The sequence below is a fragment of the Nothoprocta perdicaria genome, unplaced genomic scaffold (assembly GCF_003342845.1).
Source record: "Nothoprocta perdicaria isolate Ctin4 unplaced genomic scaffold, notPer1 scaffold_34, whole genome shotgun sequence".
Taxonomy (NCBI): domain Eukaryota; kingdom Metazoa; phylum Chordata; class Aves; order Tinamiformes; family Tinamidae; genus Nothoprocta; species Nothoprocta perdicaria.
Window position 1 is genome coordinate 4585190 of NW_020455577.1, and position 26818 is coordinate 4612007.

Consider the following 26818-nt stretch of genomic DNA (forward strand, 5'->3'; position numbering starts at 1 on the left):
CTGCCTTGACCAGGTGCTCCCGAATACCAAGTCACTGGCTATTTCTAGTGCACCGTTCACTTGAGCATACAAAAAAGTAGTTATTTGCATTTACATTTAGCACTTGCAGTTATTGTAGGCTGAATTTGAGGGCTAAAACCTTGGATTTGGGTTGCAAATCAGTGCTTGGAAATAAATAATTGGCTGCACTCTGTAATGGGAGAAATGGGAAATGAGGAACACCTGGGTGTAGCTGGTGTAGAGCTTCCCATTGCTCTCACGCTGCCTGTAGAGCCTGGTCAAATGATTCCGCTGGAATATTAAAGTAAGTTTTGTTCTTTTTTCTTTCTTTTTTTTTCTTTCCTTCCCTGCTTGAGGCATATGATTCAGGAGGAAAAAAAAATGATTCTGAAAACAATCATCTCTTTTTTTGTTATACTGATGTGAATGATGTTCTAGTGAAAATTATGTGTTAAGGTATGGTGTTGCCTAGCAAAGATGTCAGAACTGCCTGCAGGAGACGCAAATCATTGAGGAAATTTATTGTAATTTCCTTTGACGAATGAATTCTAGGGAAGAGAGAAAATATTAAAGGGGGAAAAAAGGGAGAATGAAGTGTCTGTCCTTACACAGTGCGCTTTGCTTTGGCTCCGGCCGTCTCTGGATGGGTTTGGAAGAGCAGATGCAATTCCAGGGTTTGTAGGAAGATCTGGGCTTTCTTGCATCAGAACTTAGGGCTGGTTTGGGCTTCTTGGGTCATCCCTTGGTCTTGGCTCGTGGACTTGGAGTCTCCAGGACCCTTCTGGGTCACCCAAAGTGGCTCCTCTGCCAGCTACTTTGCAAAATTAAGGCACCCAAACCCTTTGAAATTCAGCAGAATTACGATTTTAGGAATATGCTACCGTCTCGAATACACCTGCATTGGTTTGGGGGTCCCATTAACTCAGAAAGCAAAGCCCTGCTTGGAGATACCTAATGCACTATTTTGTAATGTGCCCATCAATATCCAAATGAAGGATTAAGCAAAAGATCTAGCTCTCGCTAGCGCAAGCATGTTCTTTCCTGGCGATATTATCAGAGCCATTAAGCTCTGTAAAAGGTAAAAAGGGATTAATTAGTTTGGTTTTCCTTCTGTGCTAAAACTCCAAATGCAACATGATTTTAAAGCCTTTTATTTTATTTTTACATTAATAGTGCAGAAGTTTAGGTATGACATTAAGTTAGGCTCTAATTGCTAATCAAACAGAAATGTATTCACGTCCTTGTAGGGATGCAGAAGCTGTGCCCATTAGTAGAAATTGTTCTCTCCTCTTTTAGCTTGCAAAGAAGCAATGGAGTTTTGTTTTGTTTGGGGTTTTTCCTCAAGATTAGGAAGAAAAAAAATAGGAAAATAAGGAAAAATACCCAGTTTCAGCTATTTTCATCTGCCAGCAAGAGCAACCTTGTTTCTTGTGTGCAGATAGATACGTACCTCCTTTTATTAATAATGATCGTAATTAGAAAATTGCCAACATATGGATGCCTATTTATGTAACACTTCATATATGTTTGTATACACACATATGAATGAAATTTAGTTTGTTTATAAAACAGAGCATTTGGAGAGCTCCAGGAAGCAGAGGTGAATTGATGAAATAGAAGAAATGTGCCCAATTTAGCTCTACAAAAATACGCTGGCAAGTAGCAGGCTATTATATGCAGGTTATATGTGATGGTATTAATTTTCAAACTCAGACAATGTATTATAGCAAAATTTTAATTTGTGAAATAGTTCTATTGTTTTTTAAGGAATTTATAATTATATTTATAATTTGTATTTAATATATTTTATATTATAATATTTAATTTATAGTTATTTATGTGAATCTGGTTGTGTTTGCATTTCTCATAACCCTCTTGTGTTCATTGTGTCTGGGACAAAGTGGTGCCTGCCTTAAGACCTGGAGAGCTCTGGAAGGGCAAGTCCAAGCCCAAGGGAAAAGAGACATGTACTGGGAATTTTACATAAAATAATTTTAACAGTTTTCTAACAAAGCTTTTCTGTACTGGTTTGATAGCATTGATTATTAGACTGCCAAAACTGCTGAAAGGTTAATTGGACGGGCAGAGTTTTGTCCTGATGTTCATGTTCTCTGCCCCTTTTTTGCCCAATCAAGATCTTGAAGGTGGTTGAGAAAATCTTTGGATTAATTCGAAGAGCTCAAAGTGTAACTTCACACAAGTACAAGCAAGGAACCAAAGGTGTTAAGGAACTGCTCATGAATTACTTCTCTAAGAAGTTAGAAGATGTGTATAAGGGCAAGGTAATCAGATCAGTTAATGCCCAGATGTGGGTCAGAAGCGAATACCAAACCCTCTGCAACATGAGCAGATATCAACTTGGAATGATGCTCTATGTGCCTCTTAAGGAGCTGGGACTTGGTGGTAGTAGCTGCATAGATCCAGACATCACTTTTTAGCTGCAAAACTTACCGAGAATTGGATAAATAACTGGTCTGCCAGCCATAGGAAGGCCATAGGAAGTCAGCAGATCCTCCCCATCTTGGGAGCAAGGAGGGGGACAAGTTGTGTGTCCCCTCTGTCATTCATTAGCCTGTACATACATTAAGAATTTCCCCAACTCTTGATTTCCAACCCTCCCACGCCCCCCTTCTGGCTTATGGGGGATTAACGTCAAGTAACCACTTGGATATACGGCCCCCAGATGAGGGATAAACGCACGCGGGGATCCTTATGGCCTAGACAATGTTCCCAACAGAAGTGCTGGAGTCTTTAATGGCATGTGAGATGCACACTGTGCACTTAATTGCTATTCTGTTCCTCTGTAGGCAGGCACTAGGATGTAGCTTCTGACGGAGAAACATCCATCTTGGTAAGAAACAGCCAGCTTTTTTCCCCTGGTGTCCTTTATGGGCAGCAGTTCTCTCTCTCCTCCCTGAAAGTGTGTTCCTCAGAACAGGTACCTTGTGTATAATAATAAGTTTTAACCATTTAAGGGTGGTAGTGACAGCGGAAACTTCTGCTTTCAGTCTCACATCAGAGCTAAAACTCAAAGGCAAACTCCAGGCTGCTCATAAGGTCAATGTGAGAATTGGTCCAGAGTTTGAAGGATACATTGATGTTCTTGAGCCTTCACTATCAACAGGATCAGTTCTCCTAACTTGTTTTATTAGGTGGATTTGTGTTTAAATATGACAAAGGTCTCGCGGGTTAATTCAGGACATTATTGAAACACGTGCCTAAAATCAGCATTTCCAAAAAGTGTGTGATTTTCTAAGTCTGTGTTGTACATAATATAAATGGAAGGAAGGAAGGAACACTTTTTGATATCCTCATGTTTATTTTCTGCTTTTAGTCAGGGTTCCACTGGTGTCTAAGGCTTGCAAGAAAGTGAAGAGTGCCAAGCTGAGTTTAGCTTTGACACCCCTCATAAGTTACATTGTCACGTGAGTTTTCCCTCTTCTCCATGTTCTTTGTAAAAGTCAAACAAAATGGGTCATTAGGATGCATTAACTTTGGGATTCTGACCCGTAGATGATCCATAACTCTTTAAACACTGTGGTGAGTGGTTAAATGTTGTTAAATGTTTGATTCGGGACAAAGGAGAGGCTGGAGCTTGCTTTGTTTCCAAAGGCTGACCAAGCTCTCCAGATGGCCATGGGCAACCTGTGACCAAGCAGAGCCCATGATGAGGTGCTCTGGTGGGGATGGACTTGCTCCATATCCACAAGGGTGGATTTGAGAGGAATTTGACCAACTGGTCTATCTGTACAAGCAGCTTTATTAAAAGGAAGCAAGTATATTATGACTTGGATACAAATCTAGTGCAACTGCAAAAGTATTTTCATTCCTGGGCTTGTGATAGTACTACGAGTGTGCTCACCCCAGGCCCTGGCACACAGGGGAAAATTTCTAGAAGGATTAATTAATGTAAAGAGCATTTTTCCTGGCAGAGGAGAAGGTTAGGCTGGTCTCTCCAGGAAGTGGTGTTAGCAGAGAGATATGTTATCTGATTGCAGATCAGCAGAGCATGTTATCCTGCTAGGTCAAGAGTGGCCAACTTCATTCCTCCTTCCCCACAGTACTGGCACTTTAATTAGGGGAACCTTCCTGAAATTTTTGGCATCCTGAAATTTACTGGAGGGCAGTGTGATTTTTGCAGCAATCAAAATGAAATGAATTCTGAGCTTCTGGTTTTCTTTGAAAATAAATTTCTCAAAGCAGTGAATCACAATTAATGAACAGCCATATGACAGCTATTGACAGTCCCTCCAGAATATGCTACAGAGCAGGAAGATACTTTCTTCTTCTTCTTCTAATAAGACCTAATGTTACCTAGGGCTCTGTCTGAAGGCTCTTCTTGCTTTGTTAAATCTCATTATGACCACCTGAATTGCTGCATTCTACATAATGATTAAAACACTTGACTCCCAAGTGTGATGTTATAATGAGGATGGAGTTCACAGTCTAACCAGGCATTGTATCATTCTGCAAAGCCTGGCAGCACATGGAAGTGTAAATCAGACTCCTCAGTGTAAGTTCCATGGTGTTTCCACGGGAGAAAAAAACATTTTACATACACATATACATATTTACATGTATGTATGCAGGTTTCCAAGTCTGAATAAGCATGATCTGAAGGAAAATACATTCTGCATATTTAAGTCTTGCTTATCTGTCTTGTTTATAAATCTCAAAATCAAACTGGAGAAGTAAGGATAGGAAATAAAATCACATTCTGCCAAGATCCTCTGGAAGAACCTTGAGTGAGCACCTCTGACGTCCTTCAGCACGAGGATCGAGCATAAGAAGGGAATAGTGTGGGTCAAGTACTCCTGAGGTATGAAACAAATTACCTGGAAGCGACAAAAACCACTTCCACTCAACTCTTGTTTCAAAATTTTATTTTTTCAGCCCCCTTTTTGGGCTGATTTCTTGTCTTATAGATGCATCTGATTGCCCAGGTTCTGTGCTGTTTTGTTCTTGACCAGAGCAAGAGGGAGCATCACAGGATAAGGTTATGGAGGGAAGGTTGATATTTACAGGCCTTATCCAGCAATGACGGAGCCTGGTTCAGTGTAAGAAGAATGTGAAAAAATAGAGAAGAAACCCTGTTCTTGAAAAATTAGGGAACCCTGTGGGGCAGATGTCTGTCAGATAAGATTACCTGCAGGGGACTTGGTCCAGGGATGGACAACTGCTGTCCTGTCAAATAAAATTCTTTGTGAATTATCTTGGACCACTGTTTTGGCTTTGAATTAGGTAAGTCTGGCTCTGACCTCTGCCTGTGTTGCTGCTTTCAGTAATTACATTCTTCCCAAATATTGAGAGAGGGCGAAGAAGTGCTTTGAAGCTCTGAATAAATAAGTAGAGCTGAAGCATCGATGTGGTAGACCCTCAGGTTTAGTTTTGTGAGAAACAGGAAAACCAGTTAGGACAACATCCACAGCACTGCTGCGTATTTCCTATTATTTATATTGCAAAGGAGGGAAAAGACCCAATCATGAGTAAGACCAGAACCCAAAGGACAGAACAGCAGCTTCTATTGAAAGAAACGGAGCGTAGTGAAAATGTTGTTGCTGTTAAAATATGCTAGATTTTTTGAAGGCTCATTTCTACTGTTAATTATTTGTTTTATTGGTTGACTTTCCTGTGATGGCATTGAGAGCGTTTTATGAACTGAACTGAAAAGCACCGCTTTTCTTTTGTTGGGCATGGAAGGACCTGTGAGCTTTTGGAAGCTGCCTGGTTCAGTAATTATATCATTGTCATTCAGTTATCATGAATTTGAATTTTGACCTAATTGAATTTTCCACTTGGACTAAGATTGGGCAGATTTCATTCTCTGTAAAATCTTAATAAAAGACAGCCAACAGTTTTATCAGGAGGAACCATATCCCCTTTAATGTTTCTTGAAAGCAAAACTGCCTTGGATCATTGCAATACATATGTGTGATACAGATGTAAATAATTTATCTTTGAAAATTTGGCTAAAACTAGCTATTTTGGATGAGGATATTGGCTGAAAATACAGTCAGCCAGGCTTATCTGTTCTTGTATATATTCTTTTATCTATTTTAATTTTCTATACTGTCCATGGAAGTTCTGCTTTATTCTGTATTACAGAAACTTCTGTGTGGTACAAAAGAAGTTGTAGTCTTGTGAAAAACACAAGAAATCTGTGGGAGATTTAGGTAGAATTTTATTATTGTTGGGCATTGTGTTTGAAAACAGGAAGGATTCTAGGTTAAAATTATTTGTTGATACAGTAGATGAAACTTCTCTCCTTAAGAGTTCAAAAGTCGATGGCTACTTGAGATATGTCCCAGCAGCTAGTGATAATTCTACTCCATGACCCAAATCAAATAAATCTCAGTAATGCAATATTTGATCAGCTAGTTGCATAGAAATAAAGGTATATTCAGACTGTAATAGTAACTTTAGTGTCTTTTATTTTAAATGACCAGAAATGTCATATACAGAAAATAGAATTTTAATTTATAATGTCAAGAAAACAAGGAGTTAAAGATGAGAAAAATAAGTGATTACATGCATTAGTTATGCATCTATATCTATAAATATGTAGAATACAAACTATCCAACATGTTGGAGTGCTATCCAACATTATCCAAACAGTAAGATGTCTCTTCAAACCTTTTTTGGAGTGTCATTACCTGTAATTGGTTTTGATCTGCAGCAATAATTGCTAAAGGCTGTGTAGTACTATGGACCCTTTTCTATGAAATATGATTTTAGTTGTATGTTTTTCATCAAATAATCTAGGCTGTTTCTATTCTGAGGGGCTGATTCTGCCCCTCTACTCAGCTCTGGGGAGGCCGCACCTGGAGTACTGTGTTCAGTTCTGGGCACGCCAGTATAGGAAGGACGTGGAGCTTCTGGAGAGGGTCCAGAGGAGGGCAACCAGGATGATTAAGGGAATGGAACATCTCTCGTATGAAGAGAGGCTGAGTGAGCTGGGCCTGTTTTCTCTGGAGAAGAGACGGCTCAGAGGGGATATGATTAATATGTATAAGTTCAGGAAGGGAGAATGCAGGGAGGAAGGGGACAGGCTGTTCTCACTGGTGGCCAGCGATAGGACGAGGGGTAATGGCCACAAGCTGAAACACAAGAAGTTCCGTCTCCAGGTGAGGAGCAACTTCTTTACTGTTAGGGTGACAGAGCAGTGGAACAGGCTGCCCAGGGAGGTTGTGGAGTCTCCTACTCTGGAGGTCTTCAAAACCCGCCTGGATGCCACCCTGTGCCACATGCTSTAGGTGTGCCTGCTTGAGCAGGAAGGTTGGACTAGATGATCTGTAGAGGTCCCTTCCAACCTGAAATATTCTGAAATATTCTGAAATATTCTGAAATATTCTGAAATATTCTGAAATATTCCAGTAGAGTCTGGGATAGAAACTTTTAGTTTCTGTCTTAGTTCCTATTTCTTTCAGACTGTGGTGGTCCTTACTATTTTTGAGGGTATAATTCATATATTTCTCAGTGACATTGTTTCAAAGACAATTTAGGAGTCTAATAGGGCAAAAATTAGTTAAGAGGATGCTGGGAAAAGAGTGAGTGAACTCCCTGTGTTTTGTTTGTGTCTGTACAATAACTAGTTCTCAATTGGAATATTAATCAAGCTGGTATCTTGAAATACACTTATTCAATACACTTAAAATACACTTATTCAAATGGTTTTATCACTTTTTTTTTTTAAAGTCCTCAGTGCACTGCACTTGCATTTTATGTTTAAGGTGCTTTGTTGGTAGAAAATCAGGTTGATTTTAGGATTTTCATCATGCAAATGATAGCTGATATTGCAGGTATGTTGTTTGATGTGGTGGTGAGTTTCTTCAAGAGCTCTTAGCAGAGGGAATATGTGGATGGGAAGTCTTCTTCCTTACTGGTCCAATGTTTTATTTTAAATAATACTGTAATACTGTGCAGATCAGTATTGTTATGAGATCATGGAAATATGCATCATTTTAGCATTTAGAGAGTAGGATGCCTTGGCTTGGTTGAGTTGTTCAACATTGGAGATGCATTTCTGTCAGAGAGAGATAGGACACACATTGGTGTGTCACACTTTGTAAATTAGGAATGAGATCAAGACCAAGAAGAGGAAATCAATGTACAATCTAAGGGAGGAAGAGGCTATTGTTGATATTTTAACTGCTTTTTGAAATGTCTTTTTTAATAAAATGATTAATGGAGATAGTATTTCATCTGAGACTCTTTGACAAGACTACACAGTGTTTTATTCTAAGAATTTACAGTTGTGTGTATTGAAACATATGGGTCCTTATTGTTTGCAAATGCTTTATTTACCCTTGAGAGGCTTTGCTCTTTACATATTTACATACACAGTATTTTAATATTGTTAAGGCAGCAAACATTCTGCTTAAATGTGCAGTTTGCATTTTAAAATTGCTTAGGGGAAAATGTGTTTTTTGTTGTTCTTTCTTAATATCCATCTATATATATCTGTATCTGTGTATGCAGGATGACTGTCAATATGCTAGTTTCTATTTGCCAAATAATGATGCTTTCTAATTAAAGAGCAGACTTGGGATCTAAATATCTTTTTTTTTTTCTTAATGAAGCCAATCCATCAAAAGTTAGCAAATGTCTGAAAAAGGTTACCTTTGCATGCTTAAGTTTATACTTCTTGTATGTATTAGGATACAACCTTGAGCCATAAAATCATAGGACTAGAAGAAACTTTTGTCTCCTCTCATTTTGTTCTTTACCCAAAATGAAATCAACTCTCCTGTGTATTCCTAGCAAATATTTGGTAGTTTTTTTTCTCATGAGCTTATAGTTACGGAGAGTCTGCAGCCTCACCTACCAGGCTGTCACCCCATATGGCTACAATCCAGACTATGACTTTAGGATTTCTATTTTATTCACTGAAAAGTTGCTGCTTCTGACACAGTATTGATTAGTATTAGTAAACCTGAGTTTGTTGGCTGCGTGCTTTCCCAAACCTTGTTGTCAAGACAGAATTATTAATTTCCTCATCGATAGAATCATTAAGGTTCCTTGCTAATTTGGATGTGTTTTTCCAGTCCCTCTGTGGTTCAAGAAGCTGGTGGCATTAATTTCTTACAAAATTTCTTACATTATTAGTTGCAGATGCTAAAAATGTCCAGCTGTGCAGGCTGCGTCCCCCAAATACAGTAGATCTTCTGCTCCTCCACTCCTGCTCCTGCTGTTCCCCGTTCCTTGCAGCTCCTCTCTTGTTCATCTCACAGTCTTCTATTAAAAAGTTCTCTCATCAGGGTCAAAGAACTATCAAGGCTTGCAAACTGGAAGTTGAATTGGCAACCAGATGCTTGGAAGAAATGAGCGATGTTTGGCCATAGAACTACCTTTAACGGAGATTTAATTACCTATTCATTACTTTAGAGACCAGCAAAATTCAATATGACAGTCTTAAGGGACCTATAGTTATAATAAATGGAAAATTCTAAAAAAAAAAAAAAAAAGAAAAAGCCTAATGAGAGACTATATCTATATCAGTAAAATAGTATGATAATTAAAACAGTTATTTAATTTCAGATATGTGTGATCGTATTGTGTCGCCTTTAGAGAAAAAGGATTAAAAAAATTACTTTTTTTTTTTTTTTAAGTCTTCTCTGCTGAAAATCATTTATTTCTCTGTTAGTTCTGAGTGCTGTCTGCTAATTTGGGCCAATCACACGTATATCTTGCTGTAATCGCTCTAACCTTTGCTTCCCTCCTGGCCCCGGTCCAGCGCTGCCGCCCAGCGCTGCGTCCCAGCCCATCTGCCAAGGGACGGAAGAGTCCGAAGGTCAAGGGCTGCTTTTGCAGCAGGAACCGCCTGCTTTGCCTTTATCCCTTTCCTTGCAAATTGTGGGGGGTTATTACTTGATTTTTGTTTAAAAGTAGGCAATCTACACGGGAGCCGCTTGGATTCCGCGGCAGAGGAATATTTGGCGTTTTAATCCTGTTGTAATTTGCGTAGAATTTCACTTAACCTTTGTTTCATGCTGGCAAACATATCGTAATAAGCCACAGAGCAGCTTATATAAATTGTAAAGCTGACCCAGGGGTTCAAGTGTCAAACAGCGCTTTTCCAAATGTCAGCGATTCCTGAAGCTACATTTACCCTGGCATTACCGGGCTTATTTGCACGAAGCACTAAGATATTGGCATTAGTCCCTCGCTGTACATTGAGGCCACACCTCTTACAGTGAGTTCGTGTGGAGACCGATGGCTTGGAAGTGCCACCTCCTGCTGTAAGGTGCGTCAAGCCCATAAGGTGCCACCCGTCTGCTGTAAAACTGAGGTGTTTCTGAAGCAGTAGGGTTGATTTGAGAGGTTTTAAGGGAATAGCACTGTTGGAACAACAATTCAGTAGTGTTTCCATGGCCTGCTACCCCGTCTAGTCTATATTATGCAAACTTAACAAGTTTTTATTTTCTAGAATGCAGTCACACATTCATACTTTTTGAATACTAAAATATATCTTTAAAAATGCCTTTCCTTCTAATCTGAAAGACTTTTTTTTTGTTTTGTTTTGGTTTTTTTTTTGTTTTTGAAAAAGCAACCTTTCAGGTAGTATTGTTTTATCAGTCAGTTTGGCTGCCCTACTGAGGATTTTCCTTGCTATTCACACTGCACGAGGCGTTTGCTTTTATGTATGATATGTGTGTGTGCATTAGAATAACATAGGCTGGTGGCTTCTCTTATCTCTCCCTTTTCTTGTCGAGTTGCTCATTTACTGCTCTGCGTCCTGGAGGAGCTCGACTCCTTAGCTTCATTTGATTGGTTTTTAAAAGCCAGTTGATGAATTGGCTCCGCTGAGAGGCACCTCGGATGCCACATGAATCCTACAGAAAGCGCCAGGGCTGCCAAGAGATGTATCCAGGTAATTCCCTTTCCAAAGGCTGCTGCTACAAATGCCCTAGATGTTATCTGAGCAAGCAAAGAAATATGGAATATAATATTGTTTCTGGGATTTTTTTTCCCCCCCAACAATGGCATTCAGACGTCTTTAAGGTTAAGCCCATGTTTATATGCTCCTCTGTAAATCTATTTTACGTGAGGAAAGGATGCGGACAGAATATGTGGTAAACCCAAGTCATTCTTAGTGAACAATCATCATGTGACAGTCATATTTTGAAGAAAACATATGCAATTAATAGTCCTGAATTCACATGCTGTGTCCTATACCAGGATCAGTAGTGCTTGACTTATGACAAGCAATAAATTCTTCAAGTTTTCTCGCAGCCAAATATCAATCTACGTTATAAAGACCACAAAAGCCAACTTGGACCCAGCTATGGACTCCGCAATCTCTGAACAGGAGTTGTCTGTAAAAAGGAGATCTTGGATTAGACTTCGCAGCTTGTCTAAAGATTATTTGCAGTTTTCAATACCTACGTAACCTGGTTACTTCTGTGTCTTCCATGGGCAGAGCGCTGGCACCTCCCGAGGACAGGGTAGTCCTGCTTCTTGCCACGAAACCAGGTGACACTAACAGCTTTTCATTAGGGCCAGAGACAGTAGTTCTGGGGCCACAAAAAGTCATCTCCCCGCTGGAGATCAGGAAGGGAATATGGAGCAGGACGACTCCAAGCAAACTCCTATGGATTAGTTCTGAGAAAGCTTTTTTATAGGGCTATATGAGACATTTCGCTTCACATAGTGAGGTTTTTTTCTGATGAGAAGTGATTCAGTAAGAAAATGAAGCTGAGGATGGTTTTTTGGCTTATATTTTTGTCTGGCGCTCTAGAAGAAGACAGTAAATGTTTCTTTCCAATTGTCAAGACAGACAAACTGCTAACTATAAATATAGAACAAAGTTTTCAGAGACATTTGTGATGTAGAAGAGCTGGCTGGCTTGGAGTGTTCAGAAATTTCCTTTTACATTATTTAAGACTCTTCTCTCGCATGTTCGGCTTTTTTTCTTTCATTATGCCATTCATCAGGAAATCTATTATTGTAGTTTAGTAGTGAAGAGAGAGGTACATACGAAAGGAAGAAATATGAGCAGGGAAAAAAAATCTGTTTTCTCCTCAGCCTCTGTCTTCCTTTTTTTTGTGTTTTCCTTTCATGTCCCCCCCTTTTTTTTTTTTTTACACTACTGAATATTGTGTTTACCTGCAATATCATCACTTAAAGTGGTACAAGCAATTCTAGAACAAGGCAAAAAAGATGATTTGTAAAGGTAGAAGATTGTGTTGGTATGTTTAAAGGGGACATACCTGGTCAAGGGAACAAGACACTGAAACATGTGAGGATGTTCTTTTTGCTCAAAAAAGAAAAGGCCTGTTCACAGTTTCATTAACTTCATATTTAAAAGGAAATATAAGGAAGAGAAGTGTGAAAGCAATGGAAATTAATTATGAAGGTACATATAGTCTTCTGCAGTGGGATATTGAACTTAATCCTGTGAAAATAACGAGTAGATTTTTCCAAAGTGGAGAAGTAGGTCTCGTTCTGGACAGGAAATATCTCTTTGCTATAGGTAAGAAATAGATACTGCTATAATAGATATAGATAATAGATGCCCTTAGAAAATGTTAAGCCTGGCAAAAAATATATGTTAGGGAGATGGCACAAGAATGGGTGAAGAAAGTCCATGTGTTTTCAAAGGCTGAGGGAAAGCCTGGATCATGCTAAGCTGCAACACATATGAACTCACAGGTCTAGATATATTGTGGTGTTTAGGCTTGGAATAGGTGTCCAGGGCTGCCCTCCTGGGTGCCAACTACACATTTCCATGTCCTCTCATTAAAAGCAACGGAACTACTACTCTGCGTAAGGGCAGAGGGGGCTTATTTAAAACCCTGCTTAAGGGCTTATTTAAAACCTGAATTCCAAAACATAGAAATTACCTACCTGAAATTAAAGCTCATACAGATGTGATAAAACTCTTACTGAAGTTTAAGAAGCTGATGTGAAACTTTACAGACACAAACTTTACCTTAGAATTGCTACTTAGATCTATTTCCATCGCCCTACTTGAGCAGCGTTTCTTTGGCCGGAACAGAACCACCTTCTTCCTCCTTTGATGGGAAGAAAGATTCATTTGAAAAAAGAAAAAAATTAAAGTCTTGCTACGTTGCCAAGGACAAGCCACAGTGGGCAAAAAAAAATCCCTAAAAGCTATTGTGTGTCCTGTCCTTTGCTGAGAAAATGTTTTGACCAAAAACTCAAATCCCTTTTTTATCTCTCTATCAGTGCTAGGAACACTTGAAGCCATTCTCTGTATACTTCCATGTTCCTATATTTCCAGAGCTAGATAATATAATTTATAGTGTTACATATAGGGAAATAGGGCATGAAAAAGTGTTTTCAAGGAGTTTTGAAGTAGATAAATTTGAGATGGATAAATAAGATGCGTAAGTCTTATTTTCTAAGTTAGCTCTCTCTTTCTCTCCTCTCTTTTACTATATTTACATGACATTCCTAAAATACACTGCTTAATATTTTCCTTTCATTTATTATTAAAGAAAAATAAATGCTTGCTAATACTTTTAGATTATTCTGGTAAATAAGATCTAACAAACTGTGAGTTTTAAGCTCTTTGCTGTTAACATTGTAATCTAATTGGCTTAAACTGGAAACAATGATGACTTTTATGATATCTGTTGCAAAACTCCTTGATAGATTGTGGATGGCCCATAAGCCATGTAGAGGAATAAATCTTTTATACATAAGCTTAATTTTAAACCTATAAGAGCCTTAAAGAAGTTAAAATATTTTACGTGTACTCCAGACACTTAAGTATTCATGATTTTCCTCCTGTCAGCCTAAAACAAGCTTGGTATGGTCAAGATTTGTTGAGTTGTTGGAACAACCAATAAATGCAACTAACTTTGTCTTTTACGTCTACAGAAATACATAGTGATTCAGTGTATTTTTGTCAGAAAATGATTCTTGATTGGTGCTCTTTGAAAAATTCAAAAAAAAATCTGAAATTTAAGAAAATTTCTGAAAAATACTACTTCTCCAAATGTTATAACATTATGTATCTTCAGTTATGCCCTGGCAAATGATGTGAGGAGATGATACGCTGTTGTAATCTTGGGAAGAAAGCTCTTTATACCTGAAATGTTCACCAGCCATCTCCTCAGTTGGTTGCCATCACATCCATGTTGCACTGTAGCCTATGACTATTTGAATAAATCAAGGTAATAATTTCAGCTCTTTGGAGATATTTTAGTAGTAGAAACTGTAGTTCTCAGCTGCTTTCACTCATTTCCTGACTCGTGAAGGAAGAGACAGTTTGGACTTATGGCATTACCAATGGGTCTGCCAAAACCAATTGTTGTCCTCCTGCTCTGGAGACTCCAGAGCTCTGGCCATGCATCCTCTTGCCTCCTACAAGGAGTCTACGATTAAGTCATGGACTTAAACCCCTGTCCTCTCTTTCATGTTCCCTTGCAAACCTCTTACAGAGCTAGTTACTTCTCCTAACTGCTGCCTTCATCTCAGAGTCAGTAATTTTCTGTGTCTCCTCAATGCTTTCAAGTATTTGAAAGGATGTCCAAGGAGGACTTTCTGTACCTTCTTGAGAAACGCTGACAGAGATATTCACAGTATGGGAGAAAATAATATTTCTTTCACGTGCTAATGTGAATGCGAGTGCTAACTGTATTTTTAACCTTTTGCATATTTATCCAAACCCTTGATTATTTTTTTAAATAAATAAGCATATTGATGTAGATGTTGCTTAGAGATTTTAGATATCGAGACTTTTTTTTGTCTATAACTGGCTTCAGTTAATTTTATGTTGCAAAAGTAAATTTATTGTAAATAACCCTCTGAAATCTTAAATGTTACATTAAAAAATTGCACAGAAAACACATTTTCTAAAGTACCAAAAAAAAGTTAAGATTACTGATGATGTTCATATTTGTGTACGTGCATGAGAGGGCACCAGGAAAATTGGTACTTCTCAGAAATCCAAATCTGTCTCTGCAATATCCTCTCACGCCTCTTCTTATCCGTTTCTGTCAGATTTACTTTGAGGTTTCAGTATTTAATTTGGCCACGTGGGCTTCAACATAAATGATAAAAAAGTCAAGGGGCACTGCCATGAAGATAGACCCCAAATGTTTTAGATTGAAGTGTTGGTAGCAGTAATTTTGTGCCACAATGAAGAATCATAAATTAATCTGATATGATATTGCAATTTTGGGATTATTTAATTTCTTCAGTTGAGGATTTGTAGGTCTAGGAATAAGTCTCCCTTTACTGCACTCAGGCAGGGGAATATTGGGTAATTAATAGATGTTTTGTGACTTCTTGTAGCAGTGAAATAAAGTACAACTCCCTGCTGAAAGAATACCTGACCCCAGATCGTGACAGAGGCGTTAGGGAGAGAGAGCCAAAGATGGTTAATTTAGAAATAATTTAGAAATTCAAGGAAAAATATTGTTTTCTTTTCAAGCCTGAAACGCTCTGAAATTGATTTTTGTGTCTAGAAAGACAAAAGTGAAAATGAGTTATATTATATATAACTTTTTCCATTCTGCAAATTTGTGCTGTACTAGCAATCAATGAAATGTGCCATCTCCTTCACTGTGAAGCCCGCAATAATTAAGGTTAGATGGGCAGAATATGCTAAGCCATGCTTCAAAGAATGGCATTTTGAAAGGCTTTTGCAGGATGAAAGGTGCATCAAAGGAAAATACAATTTTAAGCAAGGTGGATTGCTAGGAGTATCTGGAAATCTTACCCAAACTATGTCGTTACTTTAATCAAATAAGTGGTGACAGCTTTAATTTTAAACGTAGTTTGTTTTTTGACGCTGTTAATATTCAGTGTCATTTATATGTAATAGTTTGGATTTTTGCTTGTCAGTAGCGATTTTTATCTTCTGTTCAAAGCCTTGTGGAGATAGTGCTGCCAAAGCAGGTCAGATATCAGGGATGGCCTAGGTAGTTTTCCTACGTAATGCCAACCTGGTGGCTCTTTATCTATGAGGAATCGGTGCCTTTCAACCCTGTATCCCTGTATCCCTAAAGGTAGGAGAGTTTTTCCACCAGAGACAGGGAGCCCATTGCCTGGGCTGGGCACCATAGACTGGACCTGGACCACATTTGTCAATACTAGTATAAACACAGAGAGTAGGAATGATCTCTCTCTCTCTTTTTTTTTTTTTTTTTTTTTTTTTTTTTTTTTTTTTTTTTTTTTTTTTTTTCCCCCTTTTTGGCATTGATCTTCATCTTGCTGACCTGCTAGAGCAAGGGATCTGCCTGTTTAATGATTTGTTTCTAATCAGTGCAGCACCACAGATCTATAGGGCCTGTGGGACGTAAGCACTGGAGCCAACATACACACCTCGCTGGGGCTAGAAAGAGCCACCGTCTTAAGCTCTGTAAGTTCTCCCCTAAACCAACCGTTGTGCTGGCCTTAAGATAAATCCGGCCTTTCATGTTGATATTCTGTGTGACCCAAAAGGCAGCTACATCCGTTCAGCTGAGTAACTTTTCTTCACCATTCTTGAGGATGATGTTCTTGACTGATGGTGTTTGTTTCAGTATTGTTTGAATGATGTTTCAGGAAGATGCTTTCCAATTGGAATACGTGTAAGTGCTTTTGAGGAAATGGAGAACTGATTTGATGAGGAAAAGATGAAAGCCTGGCTTATTTAGGCTGGAAGAAGTGTTTTGCATAATAACACGATTGCTTTCTATAAATAGATGGGTAGTAAAAGCCAGAAGAGGGCTTTGCTGCATTTAGACAAGAATATAGTCTTCAGTGTAAGAGCAGAGGAACTCGCTTTCAAATGTTCATTCCTAAACTGGCAACTACAAGGAATGTGCGTTTCTAAGAAGTGGAAGAATGACACTACAAAACTGCCCAGGGCAGTAACTGTTTGTGGTCTCCAACATAGATTTAAGATTTATCATCTCTTTCTTGGGTGCATGCATTGAATATTTGATGATGTTGTTTCTTTTGGCACTCCTGTTATTTAGCTCTGAGCGCTAGCCTGTTGGTCTGTAGTGGATTTTGAGCTCTGATTGGAACTCCAGGAATGTTTTTTTTTTCAGGCTTGACCCATGAAATTGTTTCATTGCATTTTGTTAATGTAAGGTAGAAATTATTGGCCTTCCCTTGATTTCCTGTCCTTCATAAGTCTTTTATAAATTTTATGAGTTTGCGTTACCTGTTACAGTAAGGAACTGTATGGATACTTTTTAAGTGCTTTGACCTTAGGTTTCTACCATTCACTTTCCCAAAGTGTTTTCATGTTGTTCTGATCTGCACCAAGAGTATCAGCTGTGTCTTTACCTTCAGAATTTCTGTGGAGGTTACATCTTTGAGAGCATTTGAGGAATCTCTTGACTGTGTTACAAAAGCTGAATATACGGCACTCCTGCAGCACTGCAGGAGCTTCATCTGGCAATGAGGCTGCAAGATAGGGTAAATTATAACACTGTGAGAGCTCTTAAGATTAGCAGAATGCTCTTTGTTCTGAGGGTTTTGGAGAATATAAATTTCCTTGTTTGAAGTGACTGTTTCCATTTTCTTGCTTTCAGGGTCAATGCTTTTTTGGGGCCCACTTGATACTACTTACTGAAATCCCTTCAGAGAGTGGCTCCCTTGCCATTGAGATGGAAGGTTTGAAGAGCTGTGTGAAGGTAAGCACTTCTCAAAGAGACTAGATTAAATTTTGAAAATGCATTCCTATTAGAGAAAACAGTATGTTTAAGCACAAGAGTGGGAAGTGGGAACTTAGATCCCCTAATTCACTACAAGCAATACTTGAGAGCACCATTTCATACCGAGTTGTGTGCTGGTCAACCTTGCGCCTTCATCAGTCACAGAGAAGTTGACTGGAAAGCCACTCTTCATTTCTGAAGACCTGGAAATTGCTGGGTCACCTTGGGCACGTAGAGAACAAGCGAAGGACTCATCGTGAGATCATTTGCCTTCTAAATATGCTTACGTGTGGCAACCCAGTGCAGGGCATGAGAAGGCAGCTCCTTCAACCAAGGGGCATTTTCCTTGCTGAGGGCTCAGTGCAGAACCCTGAGGGCTGATGTAGGTTCCTCCTTTTCTTACTAGAGCTCCTCGAACTTGGCAGCTCCTACAGGACCTTGTTTAAATGTGAAAGTTAACATAAACTTTGTCAGGATGCACGTGTGTAGTTTAGTAGTTCTTTTACCATTATTCTTAGAGATGTATTCCTTTAAGCTGTTTTGAAAGGTATGTTAATTACTATATTAATCAGTAAAAGGCACTGTTTTTTTCTGGAATAATTTCATATCTGAATAATTTGGAACAGTGCATCCAAAATAAGTGTATATTCTTTGCTTTTTGAGTCAGGAATTATTTCAATATCAGGGATAATTGAATATTACCTCTTTCTGAAGCATATTATGCATCTGTAGAACAAAGAGGTCTACTGGTAAATTAAATATCACTGCTATGTTCAAGGTTTAGAATTAAAAAAAAAAAAAAAAAAAAAAAAAAAAAAAGCCAGACTTAGAGACATACTTTAAAGTCAAAAAAGTGTGAAAATGTTTTGCAAAGGCTAATCCATGCCATCATCCCAAATCTTCATGGAGCATGCTTATTGCAGACCAGAATAAATTCCTTGCAGACACATTCCATTTTAATATGCAGGATTAATTCCAGGTGGCTCTAAATAACAGTCTGAATATTAAGATTTCACACAAGAATGTTTCTGTAAGAAGGATACCTTTGCTTTAAGAATGTATAGAGTGGGTTTTTTTTTCATTTAGATGGATTTTGGCTGGACCATTTTGGTGTTGTGTGTACATTTTTCAGGAAAGAATTCCATAATTGTCAAATGACTCCTTTTGTAGTCTCAAATCAGTCAAGTAACTGATTTTGAGCCCTCTCCAAGGTGAATTCTGCGGAAATTTTAACCTGCATACATTTTTGATACATTTGGAAATTGAATGTCATTTCCTGCCTGCCTAAAATAATTCCATGTCCTGTTAAATTAATGCTATATATCATATTTACCTTAATAAGTTAAGAAAGTATGTTCAGAAATGTCTTCCTCAGAGCTAAAACTAGAATTGTGCCTTAAAGATTAATCAGATAGTGAGCAACTGGCGCGGCATGAACTGGCAATACAGGCAAATAATCCTGTTTTAAACAGCGTGGTTGTTACCTGCTGATATGATGCATTCTCATATGTTAATAGACTTTGATTTTGAACTTGGATAGCTGCCATTGGGACACCTAGACACATAAAATCTGTTTTTGGTATTGTAGGAGAATATTATTGAATATAAAAGCAATTAAAACCTCCTTTATTTGCTAAGTTCTGCAGTCGCCTGCCTTGCAGTTTTGGTGGAAGCAGCCAGCAGTAACGGTCAGGTTACTGCTTTCCTCCAAGTGCTTCCTGTAATGGATTTTCTTTATTTTCTTCCATTGCAGGTAAACTTACATGACCAAATGATGCCCTCTGGGGCTGTGTTATGGCTCTTGCAAGAAAGCACTGAAGCAAAATACTGATATTTTCTCAGCAGAGGACCCCTTGCTGAATGGAGATGCAGGGAGAAGCGCTGGAACTAAAGGCAAGTTGAAATCTCAAGTGCCAAATGTATATTATTTTGACAAAATCAGCAGGCTGCAAGGCAGATATTTGTAAGACAAAACTCTGTCTGAACTGTGCAAAAGACTTAGGTGTTGGTGAGTGTTATTCTGTAGTGGATAGCAAGAGTGAAGAACCATACCTCTCTCCCTGTAATAAAGCTTAAGGCCAGTAGACGTTTAAGCACGGCCTAAATCCCAGTTGAATCAAAGAGCTATTAAAACTTAGACTTGTCTTGTTTGTGGTTTAGATGCACGTTGACATAAAGCACACAGATTAAAAACCTCGTGCCTTAATGTCAGCTCAGGTTGGTAGTCGGTCCGTGAACAGAAGGGAACTGCGTGTGACTTTGGGGCAGCCTCCGTGTTTCTCCTAATACTTGGGTAACCAAAAGTAACAAAAAGGAAAAAGTAAAGGAAATGAGCACTTTGGGTACCTCTTGTAATGCTGTGCTGTCACAGACCATCATCATCTTTGCGATTTAGCAAGGGCAATCTGGTACATAAGGACGGAGTGTCCAAGCTGCTTAGCTGGAAGAGCTCTTCAGATCTGAAACGTCTCTAGCGATATCTTCACAGCAAAGGGGATGAATCAGAGGAGCTGAGATCACCACGGAAAGTTGTCCCTGCACAGAGACTCACCGACTTCTTTGGGGTCAGAGATGAAATCCTGGTACCTTAATTACTAACTAAGAAAATATCCTTATTGGGAATGTAAATCACATATTTAGTCCCAGTGACTTCACAAGCATCTGAGTATGTGTTTTTGAAAGTGATGGAGGAGTTTAAGAGCTCTACTATTAAACTAATTGTGTTAGTAATCTTGATGAAATTATATTTCTTTCTGAAGCTGTTCTCACTTCTGCAGCCTTTGCTTTCCTAGCTTTACCGTGGTGAGCTTGGGTGACATATATTATCCTGCCCACTGCTTACTTATGACGTTATCAGTGAGATAAATTTATCTGCACCTCACTTACAAAACAATATAATGCATGTGGGGGATGTTCTCCACCAGACCTGGATTTTATCCCCAATTTGAAAAGAATAAAAATATAGCACTTAAAAGCACTGTTTGCCTTCTCAAAGGACTGCAGGAAGCCTCTTTGTAGAAATTGTAAAGCTTTTCAAACAGCTTTTTAAAGATTTTTGTGTGTGTGTGTGTGTGTGTGTGTGAGAGGACTTTGTCATCCTGGTTCCTTTATGTAAAAAAGCAGGCTGTTTAAAGCAGGAAAAAAAGTACTTTAAAAGTTTTATTGCCATAGCTTTCTTTCCCCGGGAGCATTGGAGGACTGTGTTATGAGCTCTTTGTTTGGCTCCGGTGTCTTTGGCACTGCCTTCCCTGGCCCTCGGGCCTTGCCAAAGGGATGGGGACGCTCCTGAGATGCCTCCTACCACGTGGGGACGTTTCTGAGATGTGTCCTGCCATCCCCAGGGCGAGTGTTTAATAGGGTCGCATGGGGAAATGGGATGGCTTGTTCATCAGCCTGGCTTTGCTGATAGGAGCCACTGCTTGGAGTTTTTCTGCATCCTTAATTTGTAGAATAGTTTGAAATTAAAAATAATGTGACATGTATTCATGCAGGGTTTCCTAATCCATGATACTGTTCAATTACAGATCGATTTGTTATAGAAATTAGCCACTCAAAAATGGCTAATTCACCAGCCTCACAGTAGAAGCTGGCAATATATTTTCTTTATTTTATGATTATCTATTTCAGATTACACATTTTTGGCAAGGGTAGCATGAGTTCCTATTATTCCCAACCGCGAACAGATGAAGGGGCTGTGGACCTCTAAAAGTCATGGAATGAAGAGCTCCATGAACTATTTTGCAGGGATAGAGAAATAGTCTGGAATATATACTTTATCACTGACAAAAAGATTGCATGCACTGAGCGTGAACCATAGTGGGAAATATTTCCTTCTTTCAGGAATGGCCCTACATCTCCAAAGCTAAGAACCTCTCAAGGTCTTCTCAGCACGCCTGGTTTGTTAACTGGAAAGGTTGATATTAAAAGGGAATTTTAAGCCAGGACACAAGAACGTGAGCTTGGACTTGGCTCCTTGTTGCTTTTCTGTGATCATCTGCCCGAAAGGAGCTCTTGCAATCAGCTGAGATCACCTAAATGTTTGCAGGGAGCAGTGCTTTTACCTTGTCACAAGGTTTTACCTCAGTTATTTTTCACTGCTATAAATTATGGAGGAGAAGTTACTGTCTTTCAACAGTAACTATGGATGGCAGGTATGTATTTTAGTTTGTGCACCTGTCTTAAGCATGTGTAGTCAATGGGGTAGGAAAAGGTCCTCCTTTAAAGAATAGTTTCTTTAGACCTTGGTTTTAAATACTCTTTGGAAAAGACCCTATGGATGGTAGCAGACAGCATTAGGGTCTCTAATCTCCTCATCTCAGTACCTTCAATACCCTCTGAGAGCTTGCAGAAATATTTTCAAGAGCAGAGAAATTTAAGGGGGAGAAAAGTAATTTAGCAAGTAGAAATTAGACTTGCAGTGTGGCAGGAAAAACTCAGTATTTGTGCCGAAACTGTGATTGAGTTGAAGATTTTTCTCAGTCCATTTTAACATCACGAGGGCTATACATGCTTTAATACACCCAATGGGCATCGCTGCTGATTTTCAGCATATAGGGTGTATATTTATCGTGCAGGTGGAGATGGTTGCTCCTTGGCTGAGACATGATGAGCTTCATACCTTGTGGATAGAGCCTGCACCAATGCATCATTTTTGGGGGATACAAATCCACTGGAAACAGAGCCCAAATGAGCTTTCCTGCTCATACTTGCATGCAGAACATCTCACATGAAGAATGTTCTGTGCAGCTTTATGATCAGTTTGTTCACACATTGAAGAACATTTGGCCCATGGAGTTTCAAATTGGTATTGTGCAGGCTACTGTGTATCCCTAAGGGAAGGTGGTAGGCAAACACATATCTGCTTTTATACTAATGGCATCAGGTTTGTGTTCTCATAATTTGCCTAGCAGTGTAGCTAGACTCAAATATTCACTCAAAAGCATTTTTGCCTTGTGTGATCTTTACTTGATCTAAATGAAGAATATGAATTTTAAAGAAATGAGTCCTGTTTCCATGGAAACTTTCACAAATATGGCCCTGAGTTACCTAGAGGACCTTCAAATAAGGTATGGCATACCTTAAGCTTTTCCCGATGGATGGTTTTCCCATTTTGCTGTCATCTTCACCTGCTCCCTGGGAAGCTCCTGCATCCGAAAAGCAGCACTGGTTGGAGGCAGCCTGAAGATGGAGCTGCTGTTACAGCTTCATTTGGTCTTGAAAGGACCACATCCTGGGGGGCCCTGGTTCTCCTCCATCTCTGACTTCTTAAGTACAGTTTGGAGAAGAAATGCTGTGCAGTACTGTAGAATTATGATCCTGATACCCAACTGTTACAGCAAATGTGCTTTTTCATCAGCCAGTTTTTGACCTAGCAGGAAACAATTTATTTTGGAGTGTTTTGGAAGCTGGAGGAAACACAAAAGATCTTGCCCGTCTGGAGGGCAGTCAAGACTCACATGTGGCATTGCCTTGAGTTCTGGGAGAGCTGGAGAGGCTGGTTTGCACATGGAGCTCCTCATTTTGGGATAATTGTATTAGATGAGGCATTTCACATCTTTACCTGAATTATTCTGGCAGCTCAAGGTCTTTGTGGGACATAATCTGGATGTCTGTGAGCTCTTCTGGGTCAATCAGGTTCAGCAAAAGATTAATTGAAAACAGAGCAGCTGCAGATCACCTGGGGGAGGGCAGGGACCAAGCAAGTGTGGCTTGTTTAGTCCTGGAAAGCAGAGGTTAAGAAGGGATGTGATTACCCTATGTAAATATATAATGGGGATAAACACCAGGGAGAGAGAATTTTAGCAGAAAAACAGCATTGGCACAAGAAGAAACAGCTTTAAGATCCCCAGCTGTAAAGTTAGTTTGGAATTGCAGAGAAAGGGCTCCTAATTAGTAGAGCAATCAGGTCATGAAGCGGCTTTCAGATGGGAATAGCATGGGAAAAAGCACTGCTCTCAGAGCAGAGCTCCCACAGTTTGGGCAAGTTTTATCTACTGCTTACAACAAAACTGCCGTGTCAGCCCTGGGTCTTTTGTCTCGTTACTTGCTGTCTCCTTCTTCAGGTAATCACCAATGGAGTGCGAGCTGGTAATGTTGTTCAAACAGTATATTGCTTCAGGAAAGATACATACGGCCTGGAAGGGGAGGTCTAAATGGGCGTGAGAAGATGTCCATACATTTAGTAAATATGGCTAGAAAGAGTTAATGAGAGCTGGATTTGTCTGGTGTAGAAAGGAGAGGCCTGTCAAGGTGACAGTGCATAATATGTGCAAAAGGATTCTGAAAAGAAGAAGAAATTTTTCAAATTTTTCTTTTTTCTTTTTTCTTTTTTCTTTTTTTTCTCTCCATGTTCAGAGGGAACAAGACAGTTGGTAACAGGCCTCAGATTTCAGTGAGGAGTTTTTTGGTGCAGAAGCTGAGGCAAAATGCTTCAACACAAGAGAGCTTTGCCTATGAGGGCTGCAATCCCTATTGTGGGACTGTGTGATGTGCCAGAAGACCCATTCTGATGCCTAGACATGAAAGGGGAAGCAAGGGAATTCTCCTCTTGTTTGCAAGAGGAAAATATTCTGAATAAACAATCTTAAGAGAACTGAACTGAAAATATTAGTCTTGGCATGCAACAAATGAACCAAAATGATGTAAAAGATATTGCATGAAACAAAAGTGTAAAGTATGGATACAAAAAAAAAAAAAAAAAAAAGTATTAAAAGAAACTATCAGGAAAAAAATTTAATAAAAAAATCCTAATACTTTTAAAGTTTTCAAAGCTTTTAGTACTTCTTAAGCTTTTAACTTTTAAGAGGCTAAGAAACAATGATAGGGTGTAAGCCCATTTGACTAAAACAATATGGATTAACTCTTGCCAAAGCTTCAGGTATTGAATTGTGGTAAATTATTATTGTCTGCACATGCTATAAGAGGACATAGTGAACTCGTGATACTGTTTCTGGGCATCTGGGCAGATTAAGAGTTAATTTGTAGCTGCCTAAACTAGGTTGATCCTCTTCTATACCAGTTGTAAGCTGTGCAGGTGAGAAACTCATTCCTTTCGCAGCTTGCTTTTTTTTTTCTTTTTTTCTTTTTCCTTTTTCCCATCTTTTTTGACTAATTAAGTCAAAAGCTGGACCTGCCAAGCTCCAGAGAATTGTCACATGTCTTTATCTTCTTAACTAAGTTAGCCCCTAGAACAGATGAAGTTGCTTAAATGCATGAATAATCAAATGTTCTAGGGCTGAACTTCCAGTAATTTCACTCCATGTTGACCAAAATCTACTCAAAATTATACCAAACCGATCAGAAGCGCAGAATGATGTCCAGCTTTTCCCTCGCTTCCCATTGTTACCTTGGAGGCAATCAGTCTGCTGACCCGTTTCTGCATTGGCCTGTTCCTGTTGCTGTTTGCCCCCCTTGGCACCTCTTTGCCCCGCAGGGGCCTGCGTGGTGTCAGAGGAGCAGGTTCTACATTATTTACCAGAGATGCAAGGGGATGTTTGCAGGCAGCCTCGCGAGGAAGCATTTCAGGTGTTGCTCCTTATTTTTAACTCCATGATGGGTTGGCCCCGATCCTTTGCTTATAGTAAGCATTTTTTTTCCTTAACTGGCAATGTTTTTTTGTAGAGCAGCAGTTTTGTGTTTGTGTGTGACAGCTTGTCTCTGCTGTCACTGTTCAGTACTACATCACTGTTGGATCCTTTAGCACTTGGTCTTTTCTCTTTCTTGTTTTTATATTATATACTTATATATTGTTTCCATCTCTTTTTCCCCCCTTTCTTTCTGCTGCTTTTAATCCTTATGGAGTTACTGTCTTTGCTCTCCTCTGGCAGTGCTGGAAGAGATGCTCCATGAGAGCTTGCTGAAGGTGATGGAGATGTTCTCCCTGAATATATAGGGGATACCTATATTATAAATTATCAACTAGCCAAAAATGCAGGAATTATCTTGTACAAATTATCTAGTGTTTAGGCAGTAATTTAAAGCTGTAAATTATGAAACAGGAAAACAGCAGAATGTCAATGAATAACCTGAGATGTGGTGGAAGGAATGGCCTTTCTGAAGGGGAAATCGGTCCTTCCACCTCCTGCAGAGCGCAGGCTGGTGGCTGTGACCCTGCTGTCCTCCTCAGGCATGTTGATCATCTAGTTAATGCTGCTCTTAATGTTGGTGTCTTCTCTGGTGTCATTTGCCCTTCTTGGAGGGGGAAGGGAGGTAAGAACACTTAAAACCATTAAATGAAGCACCTCCAGGACGTTATATTGACAATGGTCAGAAAATCACAGAATAAGAGGAAACTTCCTCAGAAAATGGAGGGTAAGTCCTCCTCTGTATGAAGCAGAGCTGGATTAAGTCGCACACCACAAAAATATAAGGCAAAACACAGTGTCCAATTTAAAAAGAGAAAGGAGGGGAAGGTGGAAAAAAAAAGCTTGGGTGAACAGAATCTATTTGAATTCAAATCTGGAAAAGTATTTTTTTAACCATTTATCTATTAGAGTATTTCTCTTCTACAACCTTCTCCTTTTACCATATTAGACGGGCAGCCCAGCATGTACTTGGAATGCTCTCCCTCACTGCCTAAAATGATAGCTTTTATTTCAGGCCTTGGCTTATTATTTGATCCTATAACCCCTTAAGGCTTGCATTAGCTGGTGGTGTCAGGAAATCCCAATTCCCACTGCCAAGGGGTTAATTGCTTTTTGCCGTTTGATCTTTTTATGCCCACTTTATATGCTACCTGACCCTTTTACCATCTAAAGGAGGTAGAGATAGGGGTTTTTGCTGGCCTACTTCCTGAATCTCCCCATAGCTTTCCCCACAGCTGTCCTGCCAATCTTACATTAGATATTTTCCAACCAAAAAATTGCAGTTGACCTTTTTTTTTTTTTTTTTTTTTGATTTCCGTTTTTCACTTTCCAGTTTTCCTGGCAGAAAATGTAATGTTATTGTATTTCTCAGAACTCAAATGAACAGAAAGATTGGAAGGATGATAAAAAATACATATATTGCATATGTATATGGTTAAAAAATTGGATGGTTGATGCATTAAATTTGGATCGCCTTTTTACCTAACAACTAGTTTTACATCATCTTAAATAACAGAGGCAAAAATGGGGTGAGTGAGGGTTTCCAAACCCCAACCCAAGACATACCAGAAATTAATGGTAATGCACTTCCAAGCAAAACTGATAATCAGTTTT

General features: G+C 39.1%; 1 long non-coding RNA gene across 1 annotated transcript; it reads left to right on the plus strand.

Moving 5' to 3' along the window:
* The first annotated feature begins 249 nt into the window (after window positions 1–249).
* On the plus strand, window positions 250–19508 carry LOC112951259. The gene is made up of 3 exons (XR_003250172.1): window positions 250–304; window positions 17499–17600; window positions 19375–19508. It is a non-coding gene; the product is annotated as an uncharacterized LOC112951259 (long non-coding RNA).
* The last annotated feature ends 7310 nt before the right edge of the window (window positions 19509–26818 follow it).